General features: G+C 48.2%; 8 non-coding genes and 3 pseudogenes across 8 annotated transcripts; all 11 read left to right on the forward strand.

Moving 5' to 3' along the window:
- The first annotated feature begins 173 nt into the window (after nt 1–173).
- LOC144511636 (U2 spliceosomal RNA) lies at nt 174–364 on the forward strand. Its single transcript, XR_013500883.1, has one exon. It is a non-coding gene; the product is annotated as a U2 spliceosomal RNA (small nuclear RNA).
- A 1,642-nt stretch (nt 365–2,006) lies between these two features.
- LOC144511637 (U2 spliceosomal RNA) lies at nt 2,007–2,197 on the forward strand. Its single transcript, XR_013500884.1, has one exon. It is a non-coding gene; the product is annotated as a U2 spliceosomal RNA (small nuclear RNA).
- Nucleotides 2,198–3,839: 1,642 nt separating this feature from the next.
- Nucleotides 3,840–4,046, forward strand: LOC144511530 (U2 spliceosomal RNA; annotated as a pseudogene).
- Nucleotides 4,047–5,688: 1,642 nt separating this feature from the next.
- LOC144511531 (U2 spliceosomal RNA) lies at nt 5,689–5,895 on the forward strand (annotated as a pseudogene).
- Nucleotides 5,896–7,532: 1,637 nt separating this feature from the next.
- On the forward strand, nt 7,533–7,734 carry LOC144511559 (U2 spliceosomal RNA; annotated as a pseudogene).
- Nucleotides 7,735–9,363: 1,629 nt separating this feature from the next.
- On the forward strand, nt 9,364–9,554 carry LOC144511617 (U2 spliceosomal RNA). Its single transcript, XR_013500865.1, has one exon. It is a non-coding gene; the product is annotated as a U2 spliceosomal RNA (small nuclear RNA).
- Nucleotides 9,555–11,196: 1,642 nt separating this feature from the next.
- LOC144511618 (U2 spliceosomal RNA) lies at nt 11,197–11,387 on the forward strand. The gene has a single exon (XR_013500866.1). It is a non-coding gene; the product is annotated as a U2 spliceosomal RNA (small nuclear RNA).
- A 1,642-nt stretch (nt 11,388–13,029) lies between these two features.
- Nucleotides 13,030–13,220, forward strand: LOC144511652 (U2 spliceosomal RNA). Its single transcript, XR_013500898.1, has one exon. It is a non-coding gene; the product is annotated as a U2 spliceosomal RNA (small nuclear RNA).
- A 1,642-nt stretch (nt 13,221–14,862) lies between these two features.
- LOC144511653 (U2 spliceosomal RNA) lies at nt 14,863–15,053 on the forward strand. Its single transcript, XR_013500899.1, has one exon. It is a non-coding gene; the product is annotated as a U2 spliceosomal RNA (small nuclear RNA).
- A 1,642-nt stretch (nt 15,054–16,695) lies between these two features.
- Nucleotides 16,696–16,883, forward strand: LOC144511529 (U2 spliceosomal RNA). Its single transcript, XR_013500840.1, has one exon. It is a non-coding gene; the product is annotated as a U2 spliceosomal RNA (small nuclear RNA).
- Nucleotides 16,884–18,525: 1,642 nt separating this feature from the next.
- On the forward strand, nt 18,526–18,716 carry LOC144511654 (U2 spliceosomal RNA). Its single transcript, XR_013500900.1, has one exon. It is a non-coding gene; the product is annotated as a U2 spliceosomal RNA (small nuclear RNA).
- Nucleotide 18,717: the final 1 nt, after the last annotated feature.

Raw genomic sequence — 18,717 nt, forward strand, 5'->3', positions numbered from 1 at the left:
CTGTGATGCAGTGGGGAGAAACGGCAACTTGTGCGTTGCAATGAGAAAGGCTGGGCGAAAGAAGCCAAGAGTGCAGCTGAGAGTGCTTATATGTGTAAGTGTTTGAATGGTGTCAGCCTGTTGTCAAAGAGGGAAGGCATATGACAATTGGGCGAGTCAAGAGCAGCACCGGCATCGCTTCTCGGCCTTTTGGCTAAGATCAAGTGTAGTATCTGTTCTTATCAGTTTAATATCTGATACGTCCCTTATCTGGGGACCATATATTAAATTGATTTTTGGAGCAGGGAGATGGAATAGGGGCTTGCTCCGTCCACTCCACGTATCGGCCCGGTATTGCAGTATTTCCGGGAACGGTGCACCACCCCCTTTCTGGGGACAGTCTCAAACTTCAAAAACAGCTCTCGCACAAACTCACTCTCATGTGGAGGTGCCCGCTTTGCACCGGGCTGGCTGGGGCGGGCACAGTAAGAAGTCTCACATCACCAAGTTAAAGTCCAACAGGGTTTATTTGGTGTCCATGATGTGGAGATGCCGGCGTTGGACTGGGGTAAACGCAGTAAGGAGTCTAACAACACCAGGTTAAAGTCCAACAGGCTTATTTTGTTTGGCAGCAAACGCCACTAGCTTTCCGAGCGCTGCTCCTTCGTCAGGTGAGCGGGAGATGCGCTAACAAACAGCAACACAGGGCATCTCAAGACACAAACTCAATTTACAGAATCATGAATAATGATTGGGACGCGAGTCTTTACAGTTAATCAAGTCTTAAAGGTACACGCAATGTGACTGGAGAGAGAATTAAGCACAGGTTAAAGAGATGTGTATTGTTCTCCAGGCAGGACAGCCAGTCAGATTTTGCAAGTCCAGCCAAGTTACAGATAGTGTGACATGAAGCCAAGATCCCGGTTGAGGCCGTCCTCATGTGTGCCTCAACCGGGATCTTGGCTTCATGTCACACTATCTGTCATTGTCTATTACAGATATCTACTATTGTCTCCAGACAGGAGCTGTTTGTTCGCAGATCTCCCACTCACCCGACGAAGGAGCAGCGCTCCGAATGCTAGTGGCCTTTGCTGCCAAATAAGCCTGTTGGACTTTAACCTGGTGTTGTTAGACTCCTTTACACCCCAGTCCAACGCCGGCATCTCCACATCATGACTCTTTGCATCACTTAAACACTCTAAGCAAGTGAACACAAGAGTCCAAAAGACAGTCTGTCCGCCCAAGCCAACTTCAAACAGAGAGCAGTTCGCAGGTCTTCGTCTCCAATAATGGTGCTAATGACCTAATGGCTAATTGTTCTAACACAATGGTTTCAACAAGAGGACCTTGTTTAACGTCCCGAAACTCATATCACATGACCGAGACTTGGGCTAGCAGAATTCCTTTAAGTATACAGCCTTTGGATCTTACAGATAGTTGCTGTTTAATCTCTGACAAGAACAGGACTCCAGGCAACAGAAGCGAGGTGAGGAGAGGAGCAAGTAGTTGGAATGTGCAATGCACTGTGCCTGCGAGTGTGCGGGCAGCAGTGTCAAGCGTTGCCTTTCAAAAGATAATGAATTATCTGAAGGTAAAGTATTTGAAGGGCGACTGGCACCAAGGGAGTTGCTCTTGCAGAGAGCTGGCACAGACAGGACAGGCCAAACGGCCTCCTTTTGGAGTGATGCAAGTATTGTATGGGCACAGTCGGTTGCTGCATTCTCACTCACGGCCTGCAAAACACGCAACTGTTTTCAAAAGCTTGTTGCAGAGCAGCGCCTTGACAGTGACGTAGATGTGAATAGGCACAACCCTCTGGTAAGTGATTGGTGGAGTACGGGGCCATCTACATAACTGTGATGCAGTGGGGAGAAACGGCAACTTGTGCGTTGCAATGAGAAAGGCTGGGCGAAAGAAGCCAAGAGTGCAGCTGAGAGTGCTTATATGTGTAAGTGTTTGAATGGTGTCAGCCTGTTGTCAAAGAGGGAAGGCATATGACAATTGGGCGAGTCAAGAGCAGCGCTGGCATCGCTTCTCGGCCTTTTGGCTAAGATCAAGTGTAGTATCTGTTCTTATCAGTTTAATATCTGATACGTCCCTTATCTGGGGACCATATATTAAATTGATTTTTGGAGCAGGGAGATGGAATAGGGGCTTGCTCCGTCCACTCCACGTATCGGCCCGGTATTGCAGTATTTCCGGGAACGGTGCACCACCCCCTTTCTGGGGACAGTCTCAAACTTCAAAAACAGCTCTCGCACAAACTCACTCTCATGTGGAGGTGCCCGCTTTGCACCGGGCTGGCTGGGGCGGGCACAGTAAGAAGTCTCACATCACCAAGTTAAAGTCCAACAGGGTTTATTTGGTATCCATGATGTGGAGATGCCGGCGTTGGACTGGGGTAAACGCAGTAAGGAGTCTAACAACACCAGGTTAAAGTCCAACAGGCTTATTTTGTTTGGCAGCAAACGCCACTAGCTTTCCGAGCGCTGCTCCTTCGTCAGGTGAGCGGGAGATGTGCTAACAAACAGCAACACAGGGCATCTCAAGACACAAACTCAATTTACAGAATCATGAATAATGATTGGGACGCGAGTCTTTACAGTTAATCAAGTCTTAAAGGTACACGCAATGTGACTGGAGAGAGAATTAAGCACAGGTTAAAGAGATGTGTATTGTTCTCCAGGCAGGACAGCCAGTCAGATTTTGCAAGTCCAGCCAAGTTACAGATAGTGTGACATGAAGCCAAGATCCCGGTTGAGGCCGTCCTCATGTGTGCCTCAACCGGGATCTTGGCTTCATGTCACACTATCTGTCATTGTCTATTACAGATATCTACTATTGTCTCCAGACAGGAGCTGTTTGTTCGCAGATCTCCCACTCACCCGACGAAGGAGCAGCGCTCCGAATGCTAGTGGCCTTTGCTGCCAAATAAGCCTGTTGGACTTTAACCTGGTGTTGTTAGACTCCTTTACACCCCAGTCCAACGCCGGCATCTCCACATCATGACTCTTTGCATCACTTAAACACTCTAAGCAAGTGAACACAAGAGTCCAAAAGACAGTCTGTCCGCCCAAGCCAACTTCAAACAGAGAGCAGTTCGCAGGTCTTCGTCTCCAATAATGGTGCTAATGACCTAATGGCTAATTGTTCTAACACAATGGTTTCAACAAGAGGACCTTGTTTAACGTCCCGAAACTCATATCACATGACCGAGACTTGGGCTAGCAGAATTCCTTTAAGTATACAGCCTTTGGATCTTACAGATAGTTGCTGTTTAATCTCTGACAAGAACAGGACTCCAGGCAACAGAAGCGAGGTGAGGAGAGGAGCAAGTAGTTGGAATGTGCAATGCACTGTGCCTGCGAGTGTGCGGGCAGCAGTGTCAAGCGTTGCCTTTCAAAAGATAATGAATTATCTGAAGGTAAAGTATTTGAAGGGCGACTGGCACCAAGGGAGTTGCTCTTGCAGAGAGCTAGCACAGACAGGACAGGCCAAACGGCCTCCTTTTGGAGTGATGCAAGTATTGTATGGGCACAGTCGGTTGCTGCATTCTCACTCACGGCCTGCAAAACACGCAACTGTTTTCAAAAGCTTGTTGCAGAGCAGCGCCTTGACAGTGACGTAGATGTGAATAGGCACAACCCTCTGGTAAGTGATTGGTGGAGTACGGGGCCATCTACATAACTGTGATGCAGTGGGGAGAAACGGCAACTTGTGCGTTGCAATGAGAAAGGCTGGGCGAAAGAAGCCAAGAGTGCAGCTGAGAGTGCTTATATGTGTAAGTGTTTGAATGGTGTCAGCCTGTTGTCAAAGAGGGAAGGCATATGACAATTGGGCGAGTCAAGAGCGGCGCTGGCATCGCTTCTCGGCCTTTTGGCTAAGATCAAGTGTTGTGGCTAAGATCAAGTGTAGTGGCTAAGATCAGTTTAATATCTGATACGTCCCTTATCTGGGGACCATATATTAAATTGATTTTTGGAGCAGGGAGATGGAATAGGGGCTTGCTCTGTCCTCTCCACGTATCGGCCTGGTATTGCAGTATTTCCGGGAACGGTGCACCACCCCCTTTCTGGGGACAGTCTCAAACTTCAAAAACAGCTCTCGCACAAACTCACTCTCATGTGGAGGTGCCTGCTTTGCACCAGGGTGGCTGGGGCGGGCACAGTAAGAAGTCTCACATCACCAAGTTAAAGTCCAACAGGGTTTATTTGGTATCCATGATGTGGAGATGCCGGCGTTGGACTGGGGTAAACGCAGTAAGGAGTCTAACAACACCAGGTTAAAGTCCAACAGGCTTATTTTGTTTGGCAGCAAACGCCACTAGCTTTCCGAGCGCTGCTCCTTCGTCAGGTGAGCGGGAGATGTGCTAACAAACAGCAACACAGGGCATCTCAAGACACAAACTCAATTTACAGAATCATGAATAATGATTGGGACGCGAGTCTTTACAGTTAATCAAGTCTTAAAGGTACACGCAATGTGACTGGAGAGAGAATTAAGCACAGGTTAAAGAGATGTGTATTGTTCTCCAGGCAGGACAGCCAGTCAGATTTTGCAAGTCCAGCCAAGTTACAGATAGTGTGACATGAAGCCAAGATCCCGGTTGAGGCCGTCCTCATGTGTGCCTCAACCGGGATCTTGGCTTCATGTCACACTATCTGTCATTGTCTATTACAGATATCTACTATTGTCTCCAGACAGGAGCTGTTTGTTCGCAGATCTCCCACTCACCCGACGAAGGAGCAGCGCTCCGAATGCTAGTGGCCTTTGCTGCCAAATAAGCCTGTTGGACTTTAACCTGGTGTTGTTAGACTCCTTTACACCCCAGTCCAACGCCGGCATCTCCACATCATGACTCTTTGCATCACTTAAACACTCTAAGCAAGTGAACACAAGAGTCCAAAAGACAGTCTGTCCGCCCAAGCCAACTTCAAACAGAGAGCAGTTCGCAGGTCTTCGTCTCCAATAATGGTGCTAATGACCTAATGGCTAATTGTTCTAACACAATGGTTTCAACAAGAGGACCTTGTTTAACGTCCCGAAACTCATATCACATGACCGAGACTTGGGCTAGCAGAATTCCTTTAAGTATACAGCCTTTGGATCTTACAGATAGTTGCTGTTTAATCTCTGACAAGAACAGGACTCCAGGCAACAGAAGCGAGGTGAGGAGAGGAGCAAGTAGTTGGAATGTGCAATGCACTGTGCCTGCGAGTGTGCGGGCAGCAGTGTCAAGCGTTGCCTTTCAAAAGATAATGAATTATCTGAAGGTAAAGTATTTGAAGGGCGACTGGCACCAAGGGAGTTGCTCTTGCAGAGAGCTGGCACAGACAGGACAGGCCAAACGGCCTCCTTTTGGAGTGATGCAAGTATTGTATGGGCACAGTCGGTTGCTGCATTCTCACTCACGGCCTGCAAAACACGCAACTGTTTTCAAAAGCTTGTTGCAGAGCAGCGCCTTGACAGTGACGTAGATGTGAATAGGCACAACCCTCTGGTAAGTGATTGGTGGAGTACGGGGCCATCTACATAACTGTGATGCAGTGGGGAGAAACGGCAACTTGTGCGTTGCAATGAGAAAGGCTGGGCGAAAGAAGCCAAGAGTGCAGCTGAGAGTGCTTATATGTGTAAGTGTTTGAATGGTGTCAGCCTGTTGTCAAAGAGGGAAGGCATATGACAATTGGGCGAGTCAAGAGCGGCGCTGGCATCGCTTCTCGGCCTTTTGGCTAAGATCAAGTGTAGTGGCTAAGATCAAGTGTAGTGGCTAAGATCAGTTTAATATCTGATACGTCCCTTATCTGGGGACCATATATTAAATTGATTTTTGGAGCAGGGAGATGGAATAGGGGCTTGCTCTGTCCTCTCCACGTATCGGCCTGGTATTGCAGTATTTCCGGGAACGGTGCACCACCCCCTTTCTGGGGACAGTCTCAAACTTCAAAAACAGCTCTCGCACAAACTCACTCTCATGTGGAGGTGCCTGCTTTGCACCAGGGTGGCTGGGGCGGGCACAGTAAGAAGTCTCACATCACCAAGTTAAAGTCCAACAGGGTTTATTTGGTATCCATGATGTGGAGATGCCGGCGTTGGACTGGGGTAAACGCAGTAAGGAGTCTAACAACACCAGGTTAAAGTCCAACAGGCTTATTTTGTTTGGCAGCAAACGCCACTAGCTTTCCGAGCGCTGCTCCTTCGTCAGGTGAGCGGGAGATGTGCTAACAAACAGCAACACAGGGCATCTCAAGACACAAACTCAATTTACAGAATCATGAATAATGATTGGGACGCGAGTCTTTACAGTTAATCAAGTCTTAAAGGTACACGCAATGTGACTGGAGAGAGAATTAAGCACAGGTTAAAGAGATGTGTATTGTTCTCCAGGCAGGACAGCCAGTCAGATTTTGCAAGTCCAGCCAAGTTACAGATAGTGTGACATGAAGCCAAGATCCCGGTTGAGGCCGTCCTCATGTGTGCCTCAACCGGGATCTTGGCTTCATGTCACACTATCTGTCATTGTCTATTACAGATATCTACTATTGTCTCCAGACAGGAGCTGTTTGTTCGCAGATCTCCCACTCACCCGACGAAGGAGCAGCGCTCCGAATGCTAGTGGCCTTTGCTGCCAAATAAGCCTGTTGGACTTTAACCTGGTGTTGTTAGACTCCTTTACACCCCAGTCCAACGCCGGCATCTCCACATCATGACTCTTTGCATCACTTAAACACTCTAAGCAAGTGAACACAAGAGTCCAAAAGACAGTCTGTCCGCCCAAGCCAACTTCAAACAGAGAGCAGTTCGCAGGTCTTCGTCTCCAATAATGGTGCTAATGACCTAATGGCTAATTGTTCTAACACAATGGTTTCAACAAGAGGACCTTGTTTAACGTCCCGAAACTCATATCACATGACCGAGACTTGGGCTAGCAGAATTCCTTTAAGTATACAGCCTTTGGATCTTACAGATAGTTGCTGTTTAATCTCTGACAAGAACAGGACTCCAGGCAACAGAAGCGAGGTGAGGAGAGGAGCAAGTAGTTGGAATGTGCAATGCACTGTGCCTGCGAGTGTGCGGGCAGCAGTGTCAAGCGTTGCCTTTCAAAAGATAATGAATTATCTGAAGGTAAAGTATTTGAAGGGCGACTGGCACCAAGGGAGTTGCTCTTGCAGAGAGCTGGCACAGACAGGACAGGCCAAACGGCCTCCTTTTGGAGTGATGCAAGTATTGTATGGGCACAGTCGGTTGCTGCATTCTCACTCACGGCCTGCAAAACACGCAACTGTTTTCAAAAGCTTGTTGCAGAGCAGCGCCTTGACAGTGACGTAGATGTGAATAGGCACAACCCTCTGGTAAGTGATTGGTGGAGTACGGGGCCATCTACATAACTGTGATGCAGTGGGGAGAAACGGCAACTTGTGCGTTGCAATGAGAAAGGCTGGGCGAAAGAAGCCAAGAGTGCAGCTGAGAGTGCTTATATGTGTAAGTGTTTGAATGGTGTCAGCCTGTTGTCAAAGAGGGAAGGCATATGACAATTGGGCGAGTCAAGAGCAGCGCTGGCATCGCTGAAAGAAGCCAAGAGTGTAGTGGCTAAGATCAAGTGTAGTGGCTAAGATCAGTTTAATATCTGATACGTCCCTTATCTGGGGACCATATATTAAATTGATTTTTGGAGCAGGGAGATGGAATAGGGGCTTGCTCTGTCCTCTCCACGTATCGGCCTGGTATTGCAGTATTTCCGGGAACGGTGCACCACCCCCTTTCTGGGGACAGTCTCAAACTTCAAAAACAGCTCTCGCACAAACTCACTCTCATGTGGAGGTGCCTGCTTTGCACCAGGGTGGCTGGGGCGGGCACAGTAAGAAGTCTCACATCACCAAGTTAAAGTCCAACAGGGTTTATTTGGTATCCATGATGTGGAGATGCCGGCGTTGGACTGGGGTAAACGCAGTAAGGAGTCTAACAACACCAGGTTAAAGTCCAACAGGCTTATTTTGTTTGGCAGCAAACGCCACTAGCTTTCCGAGCGCTGCTCCTTCGTCAGGTGAGCGGGAGATGTGCTAACAAACAGCAACACAGGGCATCTCAAGACACAAACTCAATTTACAGAATCATGAATAATGATTGGGACGCGAGTCTTTACAGTTAATCAAGTCTTAAAGGTACACGCAATGTGACTGGAGAGAGAATTAAGCACAGGTATTGTTCTCCAGGCAGGACAGCCAGTCAGATTTTGCAAGTCCAGCCAAGTTACAGATAGTGTGACATGAAGCCAAGATCCCGGTTGAGGCCGTCCTCATGTGTGCCTCAACCGGGATCTTGGCTTCATGTCACACTATCTGTCATTGTCTATTACAGATATCTACTATTGTCTCCAGACAGGAGCTGTTTGTTCGCAGATCTCCCACTCACCCGACGAAGGAGCAGCGCTCCGAATGCTAGTGGCCTTTGCTGCCAAATAAGCCTGTTGGACTTTAACCTGGTGTTGTTAGACTCCTTTACACCCCAGTCCAACGCCGGCATCTCCACATCATGACTCTTTGCATCACTTAAACACTCTAAGCAAGTGAACACAAGAGTCCAAAAGACAGTCTGTCCGCCCAAGCCAACTTCAAACAGAGAGCAGTTCGCAGGTCTTCGTCTCCAATAATGGTGCTAATGACCTAATGGCTAATTGTTCTAACACAATGGTTTCAACAAGAGGACCTTGTTTAACGTCCCGAAACTCATATCACATGACCGAGACTTGGGCTAGCAGAATTCCTTTAAGTATACAGCCTTTGGATCTTACAGATAGTTGCTGTTTAATCTCTGACAAGAACAGGACTCCAGGCAACAGAAGCGAGGTGAGGAGAGGAGCAAGTAGTTGGAATGTGCAATGCACTGTGCCTGCGAGTGTGCGGGCAGCAGTGTCAAGCGTTGCCTTTCAAAAGATAATGAATTATCTGAAGGTAAAGTATTTGAAGGGCGACTGGCACCAAGGGAGTTGCTCTTGCAGAGAGCTGGCACAGACAGGACAGGCCAAACGGCCTCCTTTTGGAGTGATGCAAGTATTGTATGGGCACAGTCGGTTGCTGCATTCTCACTCACGGCCTGCAAAACACGCAACTGTTTTCAAAAGCTTGTTGCAGAGCAGCGCCTTGACAGTGACGTAGATGTGAATAGGCACAACCCTCTGGTAAGTGATTGGTGGAGTACGGGGTCATCTACATAACTGTGATGCAGTGGGGAGAAACGGCAACTTGTGCGTTGCAATGAGAAAGGCTGGGCGAAAGAAGCCAAGAGTGCAGCTGAGAGTGCTTATATGTGTAAGTGTTTGAATGGTGTCAGCCTGTTGTCAAAGAGGGAAGGCATATGACAATTGGGCGAGTCAAGAGCGGCGCTGGCATCGCTTCTCGGCCTTTTGGCTAAGATCAAGTGTAGTATCTGTTCTTATCAGTTTAATATCTGATACGTCCCTTATCTGGGGACCATATATTAAATTGATTTTTGGAGCAGGGAGATGGAATAGGGGCTTGCTCCGTCCACTCCACGTATCGGCCCGGTATTGCAGTATCTCCGGGAACGGTGCACCACCCCCTTTCTGGGGACAGTCTCAAACTTCAAAAACAGCTCTCGCACAAACTCACTCTCATGTGGAGGTGCCCGCTTTGCACCGGGCTGGCTGGGGCGGGCACAGTAAGAAGTCTCACATCACCAAGTTAAAGTCCAACAGGGTTTATTTGGTGTCCATGATGTGGAGATGCCGGCGTTGGACTGGGGTAAACGCAGTAAGGAGTCTAACAACACCAGGTTAAAGTCCAACAGGCTTATTTTGTTTGGCAGCAAACGCCACTAGCTTTCCGAGCGCTGCTCCTTCGTCAGGTGAGCGGGAGATGTGCTAACAAACAGCAACACAGGGCATCTCAAGACACAAACTCAATTTACAGAATCATGAATAATGATTGGGACGCGAGTCTTTACAGTTAATCAAGTCTTAAAGGTACACGCAATGTGACTGGAGAGAGAATTAAGCACAGGTTAAAGAGATGTGTATTGTTCTCCAGGCAGGACAGCCAGTCAGATTTTGCAAGTCCAGCCAAGTTACAGATAGTGTGACATGAAGCCAAGATCCCGGTTGAGGCCGTCCTCATGTGTGCCTCAACCGGGATCTTGGCTTCATGTCACACTATCTGTCATTGTCTATTACAGATATCTACTATTGTCTCCAGACAGGAGCTGTTTGTTCGCAGATCTCCCACTCACCCGACGAAGGAGCAGCGCTCCGAATGCTAGTGGCCTTTGCTGCCAAATAAGCCTGTTGGACTTTAACCTGGTGTTGTTAGACTCCTTTACACCCCAGTCCAACGCCGGCATCTCCACATCATGACTCTTTGCATCACTTAAACACTCTAAGCAAGTGAACACAAGAGTCCAAAAGACAGTCTGTCCGCCCAAGCCAACTTCAAACAGAGAGCAGTTCGCAGGTCTTCGTCTCCAATAATGGTGCTAATGACCTAATGGCTAATTGTTCTAACACAATGGTTTCAACAAGAGGACCTTGTTTAACGTCCCGAAACTCATATCACATGACCGAGACTTGGGCTAGCAGAATTCCTTTAAGTATACAGCCTTTGGATCTTACAGATAGTTGCTGTTTAATCTCTGACAAGAACAGGACTCCAGGCAACAGAAGCGAGGTGAGGAGAGGAGCAAGTAGTTGGAATGTGCAATGCACTGTGCCTGCGAGTGTGCGGGCAGCAGTGTCAAGCGTTGCCTTTCAAAAGATAATGAATTATCTGAAGGTAAAGTATTTGAAGGGCGACTGGCACCAAGGGAGTTGCTCTTGCAGAGAGCTGGCACAGACAGGACAGGCCAAACGGCCTCCTTTTGGAGTGATGCAAGTATTGTATGGGCACAGTCGGTTGCTGCATTCTCACTCACGGCCTGCAAAACACGCAACTGTTTTCAAAAGCTTGTTGCAGAGCAGCGCCTTGACAGTGACGTAGATGTGAATAGGCACAACCCTCTGGTAAGTGATTGGTGGAGTACGGGGTCATCTACATAACTGTGATGCAGTGGGGAGAAACGGCAACTTGTGCGTTGCAATGAGAAAGGCTGGGCGAAAGAAGCCAAGAGTGCAGCTGAGAGTGCTTATATGTGTAAGTGTTTGAATGGTGTCAGCCTGTTGTCAAAGAGGGAAGGCATATGACAATTGGGCGAGTCAAGAGCGGCGCCGGCATCGCTTCTCGGCCTTTTGGCTAAGATCAAGTGTAGTATCTGTTCTTATCAGTTTAATATCTGATACGTCCCTTATCTGGGGACCATATATTAAATTGATTTTTGGAGCAGGGAGATGGAATAGGGGCTTGCTCCGTCCACTCCACGTATCGGCCCGGTATTGCAGTATCTCCGGGAACGGTGCACCACCCCCTTTCTGGGGACAGTCTCAAACTTCAAAAACAGCTCTCGCACAAACTCACTCTCATGTGGAGGTGCCCGCTTTGCACCGGGCTGGCTGGGGCGGGCACAGTAAGAAGTCTCACATCACCAAGTTAAAGTCCAACAGGGTTTATTTGGTGTCCATGATGTGGAGATGCCGGCGTTGGACTGGGGTAAACGCAGTAAGGAGTCTAACAACACCAGGTTAAAGTCCAACAGGCTTATTTTGTTTGGCAGCAAACGCCACTAGCTTTCCGAGCGCTGCTCCTTCGTCAGGTGAGCGGGAGATGCGCTAACAAACAGCAACACAGGGCATCTCAAGACACAAACTCAATTTACAGAATCATGAATAATGATTGGGACGCGAGTCTTTACAGTTAATCAAGTCTTAAAGGTACACGCAATGTGACTGGAGAGAGAATTAAGCACAGGTTAAAGAGATGTGTATTGTTCTCCAGGCAGGACAGCCAGTCAGATTTTGCAAGTCCAGCCAAGTTACAGATAGTGTGACATGAAGCCAAGATCCCGGTTGAGGCCGTCCTCATGTGTGCCTCAACCGGGATCTTGGCTTCATGTCACACTATCTGTCATTGTCTATTACAGATATCTACTATTGTCTCCAGACAGGAGCTGTTTGTTCGCAGATCTCCCACTCACCCGACGAAGGAGCAGCGCTCCGAATGCTAGTGGCCTTTGCTGCCAAATAAGCCTGTTGGACTTTAACCTGGTGTTGTTAGACTCCTTTACACCCCAGTCCAACGCCGGCATCTCCACATCATGACTCTTTGCATCACTTAAACACTCTAAGCAAGTGAACACAAGAGTCCAAAAGACAGTCTGTCCGCCCAAGCCAACTTCAAACAGAGAGCAGTTCGCAGGTCTTCGTCTCCAATAATGGTGCTAATGACCTAATGGCTAATTGTTCTAACACAATGGTTTCAACAAGAGGACCTTGTTTAACGTCCCGAAACTCATATCACATGACCGAGACTTGGGCTAGCAGAATTCCTTTAAGTATACAGCCTTTGGATCTTACAGATAGTTGCTGTTTAATCTCTGACAAGAACAGGACTCCAGGCAACAGAAGCGAGGTGAGGAGAGGAGCAAGTAGTTGGAATGTGCAATGCACTGTGCCTGCGAGTGTGCGGGCAGCAGTGTCAAGCGTTGCCTTTCAAAAGATAATGAATTATCTGAAGGTAAAGTATTTGAAGGGCGACTGGCACCAAGGGAGTTGCTCTTGCAGAGAGCTGGCACAGACAGGACAGGCCAAACGGCCTCCTTTTGGAGTGATGCAAGTATTGTATGGGCACAGTCGGTTGCTGCATTCTCACTCACGGCCTGCAAAACACGCAACTGTTTTCAAAAGCTTGTTGCAGAGCAGCGCCTTGACAGTGACGTAGATGTGAATAGGCACAACCCTCTGGTAAGTGATTGGTGGAGTACGGGGCCATCTACATAACTGTGATGCAGTGGGGAGAAACGGCAACTTGTGCGTTGCAATGAGAAAGGCTGGGCGAAAGAAGCCAAGAGTGCAGCTGAGAGTGCTTATATGTGTAAGTGTTTGAATGGTGTCAGCCTGTTGTCAAAGAGGGAAGGCATATGACAATTGGGCGAGTCAAGAGCAGCACTGGCATCGCTTCTCGGCCTTTTGGCTAAGATCAAGTGTAGTATCTGTTCTTATCAGTTTAATATCTGATACGTCCCTTATCTGGGGACCATATATTAAATTGATTTTTGGAGCAGGGAGATGGAATAGGGGCTTGCTCCGTCCACTCCATGTATCGGCCTGGTATTGCAGTATCTCCGGGAATGGTGCACCACCCCCTTTCTGGGGACAGTCTCAAACTTCAAAAACAGCTCTCGCACAAACTCACTCTCATGTGGAGGTGCCCGCTTTGCACCGGGCTGGCTGGGGCGGGCACAGTAAGAAGTCTCACATCACCAAGTTAAAGTCCAACAGGGTTTATTTGGTATCCATGATGTGGAGATGCCGGCGTTGGACTGGGGTAAACGCAGTAAGGAGTCTAACAACACCAGGTTAAAGTCCAACAGGCTTATTTTGTTTGGCAGCAAACGCCACTAGCTTTCCGAGCGCTGCTCCTTCGTCAGGTGAGCGGGAGATGCGCTAACAAACAGCAACACAGGGCATCTCAAGACACAAACTCAATTTACAGAATCATGAATAATGATTGGGACGCGAGTCTTTACAGTTAATCAAGTCTTAAAGGTACACGCAATGTGACTGGAGAGAGAATTAAGCACAGGTTAAAGAGATGTGTATTGTTCTCCAGGCAGGACAGCCAGTCAGATTTTGCAAGTCCAGCCAAGTTACAGATAGTGTGACATGAAGCCAAGATCCCGGTTGAGGCCGTCCTCATGTGTGCCTCAACCGGGATCTTGGCTTCATGTCACACTATCTGTCATTGTCTATTACAGATATCTACTATTGTCTCCAGACAGGAGCTGTTTGTTCGCAGATCTCCCACTCACCCGACGAAGGAGCAGCGCTCCGAATGCTAGTGGCCTTTGCTGCCAAATAAGCCTGTTGGACTTTAACCTGGTGTTGTTAGACTCCTTTACACCCCAGTCCAACGCCGGCATCTCCACATCATGACTCTTTGCATCACTTAAACACTCTAAGCAAGTGAACACAAGAGTCCAAAAGACAGTCTGTCCGCCCAAGCCAACTTCAAACAGAGAGCAGTTCGCAGGTCTTCGTCTCCAATAATGGTGCTAATGACCTAATGGCTAATTGTTCTAACACAATGGTTTCAACAAGAGGACCTTGTTTAACGTCCCGAAACTCATATCACATGACCGAGACTTGGGCTAGCAGAATTCCTTTAAGTATACAGCCTTTGGATCTTACAGATAGTTGCTGTTTAATCTCTGACAAGAACAGGACTCCAGGCAACAGAAGCGAGGTGAGGAGAGGAGCAAGTAGTTGGAATGTGCAATGCACTGTGCCTGCGAGTGTGCGGGCAGCAGTGTCAAGCGTTGCCTTTCAAAAGATAATGAATTATCTGAAGGTAAAGTATTTGAAGGGCGACTGGCACCAAGGGAGTTGCTCTTGCAGAGAGCTGGCACAGACAGGACAGGCCAAACGGCCTCCTTTTGGAGTGATGCAAGTATTGTATGGGCACAGTCGGTTGCTGCATTCTCACTCACGGCCTGCAAAACACGCAACTGTTTTCAAAAGCTTGTTGCAGAGCAGCGCCTTGACAGTGACGTAGATGTGAATAGGCACAACCCTCTGGTAAGTGATTGGTGGAGTACGGGGCCATCTACATAACTGTGATGCAGTGGGGAGAAACGGCAACTTGTGCGTTGCAATGAGAAAGGCTGGGCGAAAGAAGCCAAGAGTGCAGCTGAGAGTGCTTATATGTGTAAGTGTTTGAATGGTGTCAGCCTGTTGTCAAAGAGGGAAGGCATATGACAATTGGGCGAGTCAAGAGCAGCGCTGGCATCGCTTCTCGGCCTTTTGGCTAAGATCAAGTGTAGTATCTGTTCTTATCAGTTTAATATCTGATACGTCCCTTATCTGGGGACCATATATTAAATTGATTTTTGGAGCAGGGAGATGGAATAGGGGCTTGCTCCGTCCACTCCATGTATCGGCCTGGTATTGCAGTATCTCCGGGAATGGTGCACCACCCCCTTTCTGGGGACAGTCTCAAACTTCAAAAACAGCTCTCGCACAAACTCACTCTCATGTGGAGGTGCCCGCTTTGCACCGGGCTGGCTGGGGCGGGCACAGTAAGAAGTCTCACATCACCAAGTTAAAGTCCAACAGGGTTTATTTGGTGTCCATGATGTGGAGATGCCGGCGTTGGACTGGGGTAAACGCAGTAAGGAGTCTAGCAACACCAGGTTAAAGTCCAACAGGCTTATTTTGTTTGGCAGCAAACGCCACTAGCTTTCCGAGCGCTGCTCCTTCGTCAGGTGAGCGGGAGATGCGCTAACAAACAGCAACACAGGGCATCTCAAGACACAAACTCAATTTACAGAATCATGAATAATGATTGGGACGCGAGTCTTTACAGTTAATCAAGTCTTAAAGGTACACGCAATGTGACTGGAGAGAGAATTAAGCACAGGTTAAAGAGATGTGTATTGTTCTCCAGGCAGGACAGCCAGTCAGATTTTGCAAGTCCAGCCAAGTTACAGATAGTGTGACATGAAGCCAAGATCCCGGTTGAGGCCGTCCTCATGTGTGCCTCAACCGGGATCTTGGCTTCATGTCACACTATCTGTCATTGTCTATTACAGATATCTACTATTGTCTCCAGACAGGAGCTGTTTGTTCGCAGATCTCCCACTCACCCGACGAAGGAGCAGCGCTCCGAATGCTAGTGGCCTTTGCTGCCAAATAAGCCTGTTGGACTTTAACCTGGTGTTGTTAGACTCCTTTACACCCCAGTCCAACGCCGGCATCTCCACATCATGACTCTTTGCATCACTTAAACACTCTAAGCAAGTGAACACAAGAGTCCAAAAGACAGTCTGTCCGCCCAAGCCAACTTCAAACAGAGAGCAGTTCGCAGGTCTTCGTCTCCAATAATGGTGCTAATGACCTAATGGCTAATTGTTCTAACACAATGGTTTCAACAAGAGGACCTTGTTTAACGTCCCGAAACTCATATCACATGACCGAGACTTGGGCTAGCAGAATTCCTTTAAGTATACAGCCTTTGGATCTTACAGATAGTTGCTGTTTAATCTCTGACAAGAACAGGACTCCAGGCAACAGAAGCGAGGTGAGGAGAGGAGCAAGTAGTTGGAATGTGCAATGCACTGTGCCTGCGAGTGTGCGGGCAGCAGTGTCAAGCGTTGCCTTTCAAAAGATAATGAATTATCTGAAGGTAAAGTATTTGAAGGGCGACTGGCACCAAGGGAGTTGCTCTTGCAGAGAGCTGGCACAGACAGGACAGGCCAAACGGCCTCCTTTTGGAGTGATGCAAGTATTGTATGGGCACAGTCGGTTGCTGCATTCTCACTCACGGCCTGCAAAACACGCAACTGTTTTCAAAAGCTTGTTGCAGAGCAGCGCCTTGACAGTGACGTAGATGTGAATAGGCACAACCCTCTGGTAAGTGATTGGTGGAGTACGGGGTCATCTACATAACTGTGATGCAGTGGGGAGAAACGGCAACTTGTGCGTTGCAATGAGAAAGGCTGGGCGAAAGAAGCCAAGAGTGCAGCTGAGAGTGCTTATATGTGTAAGTGTTTGAATGGTGTCAGCCTGTTGTCAAAGAGGGAAGGCATATGACAATTGGGCGAGTCAAGAGCGGCGCTGGCATCGCTTCTCGGCCTTTTGGCTAAGATCAAGTGTAGTGGCTAAGATCAGTTTAATATCTGATACGTCCCTTATCTGGGGTCCATATGTTAAATTGATTTTTGGAGCAGGGAGATGGAATAGGGGCTTGCTCTGTCCTCTCCACGTATCGGCCTGGTATTGCAGTATTTCCGGGAACGGTGCACCACCCCCTTTCTGGGGACAGTCTCAAACTTCAAAAACAGCTCTCGCACAAACTCACTCTCATGTGGAGGTGCCTGCTTTGCACCAGGGTGGCTGGGGCGGGCACAGTAAGAAGTCTCACATCACCAAGTTAAAGTCCAACAGGGTTTATTTGGTATCCATGATGTGGAGATGCCGGCGTTGGACTGGGGTAAACGCAGTAAGGAGTCTAACAACACCAGGTTAAAGTCCAACAGGCTTATTTTGTTTGGCAGCAAACGCCACTAGCTTTCCGAGCGCTGCTCCTTCGTCAGGTGAGCGGGAGATGTGCTAACAAACAGCAACACAGGGCATCTCAAGACACAAACTCAATTTACAGAATCATGAATAATGATTGGGACGCGAGTCTTTACAGTTAATCAAGTCTTAAAGGTACACGCAATGTGACTGGAGAGAGAATTAAGCACAGGTTAAAGAGATGTGTATTGTTCTCCAGGCAGGACAGCCAGTCAGATTTTGCAAGTCCAGCCAAGTTACAGATAGTGTGACATGAAGCCAAGATCCCGGTTGAGGCCGTCCTCATGTGTGCCTCAACCGGGATCTTGGCTTCATGTCACACTATCTGTCATTGTCTATTACAGATATCTACTATTGTCTCCAGACAGGAGCTGTTTGTTCGCAGATCTCCCACTCACCCGACGAAGGAGCAGCGCTCCGAATGCTAGTGGCCTTTGCTGCCAAATAAGCCTGTTGGACTTTAACCTGGTGTTGTTAGACTCCTTTACACCCCAGTCCAACGCCGGCATCTCCACATCATGACTCTTTGCATCACTTAAACACTCTAAGCAAGTGAACACAAGAGTCCAAAAGACAGTCTGTCCGCCCAAGCCAACTTCAAACAGAGAGCAGTTCGCAGGTCTTCGTCTCCAATAATGGTGCTAATGACCTAATGGCTAATTGTTCTAACACAATGGTTTCAACAAGAGGACCTTGTTTAACGTCCCGAAACTCATATCACATGACCGAGACTTGGGCTAGCAGAATTCCTTTAAGTATACAGCCTTTGGATCTTACAGATAGTTGCTGTTTAATCTCTGACAAGAACAGGACTCCAGGCAACAGAAGCGAGGTGAGGAGAGGAGCAAGTAGTTGGAATGTGCAATGCACTGTGCCTGCGAGTGTGCGGGCAGCAGTGTCAAGCGTTGCCTTTCAAAAGATAATGAATTATCTGAAGGTAAAGTATTTGAAGGGCGACTGGCACCAAGGGAGTTGCTCTTGCAGAGAGCTGGCACAGACAGGACAGGCCAAACGGCCTCCTTTTGGAGTGATGCAAGTATTGTATGGGCACAGTCGGTTGCTGCATTCTCACTCACGGCCTGCAAAACACGCAACTGTTTTCAAAAGCTTGTTGCAGAGCAGCGCCTTGACAGTGACGTAGATGTGAATAGGCACAACCCTCTGGTAAGTGATTGGTGGAGTACGGGGCCATCTACATAACTGTGATGCAGTGGGGAGAAACGGCAACTTGTGCGTTGCAATGAGAAAGGCTGGGCGAAAGAAGCCAAGAGTGCAGCTGAGAGTGCTTATATGTGTAAGTGTTTGAATGGTGTCAGCCTGTTGTCAAAGAGGGAAGGCATATGACAATTGGGCGAGTCAAGAGCAGCGCTGGCATCGCTTCTCGGCCTTTTGGCTAAGATCAAGTGTAGTATCTGTTCTTATCAGTTTAATATCTGATACGTCCCTTATCTGGGGACCATATATTAAATTGATTTTTGGAGCAGGGAGATGGAATAGGGGCTTGCTCCGTCCACTCCATGTATCGGCCTGGTATTGCAGTATCTCCGGGAATGGTGCACCACCCC

Source organism: Mustelus asterias, chromosome 24, assembly GCF_964213995.1.
Source record: "Mustelus asterias chromosome 24, sMusAst1.hap1.1, whole genome shotgun sequence".
Classification (NCBI taxonomy): Eukaryota; Metazoa; Chordata; class Chondrichthyes; order Carcharhiniformes; family Triakidae; genus Mustelus; species Mustelus asterias.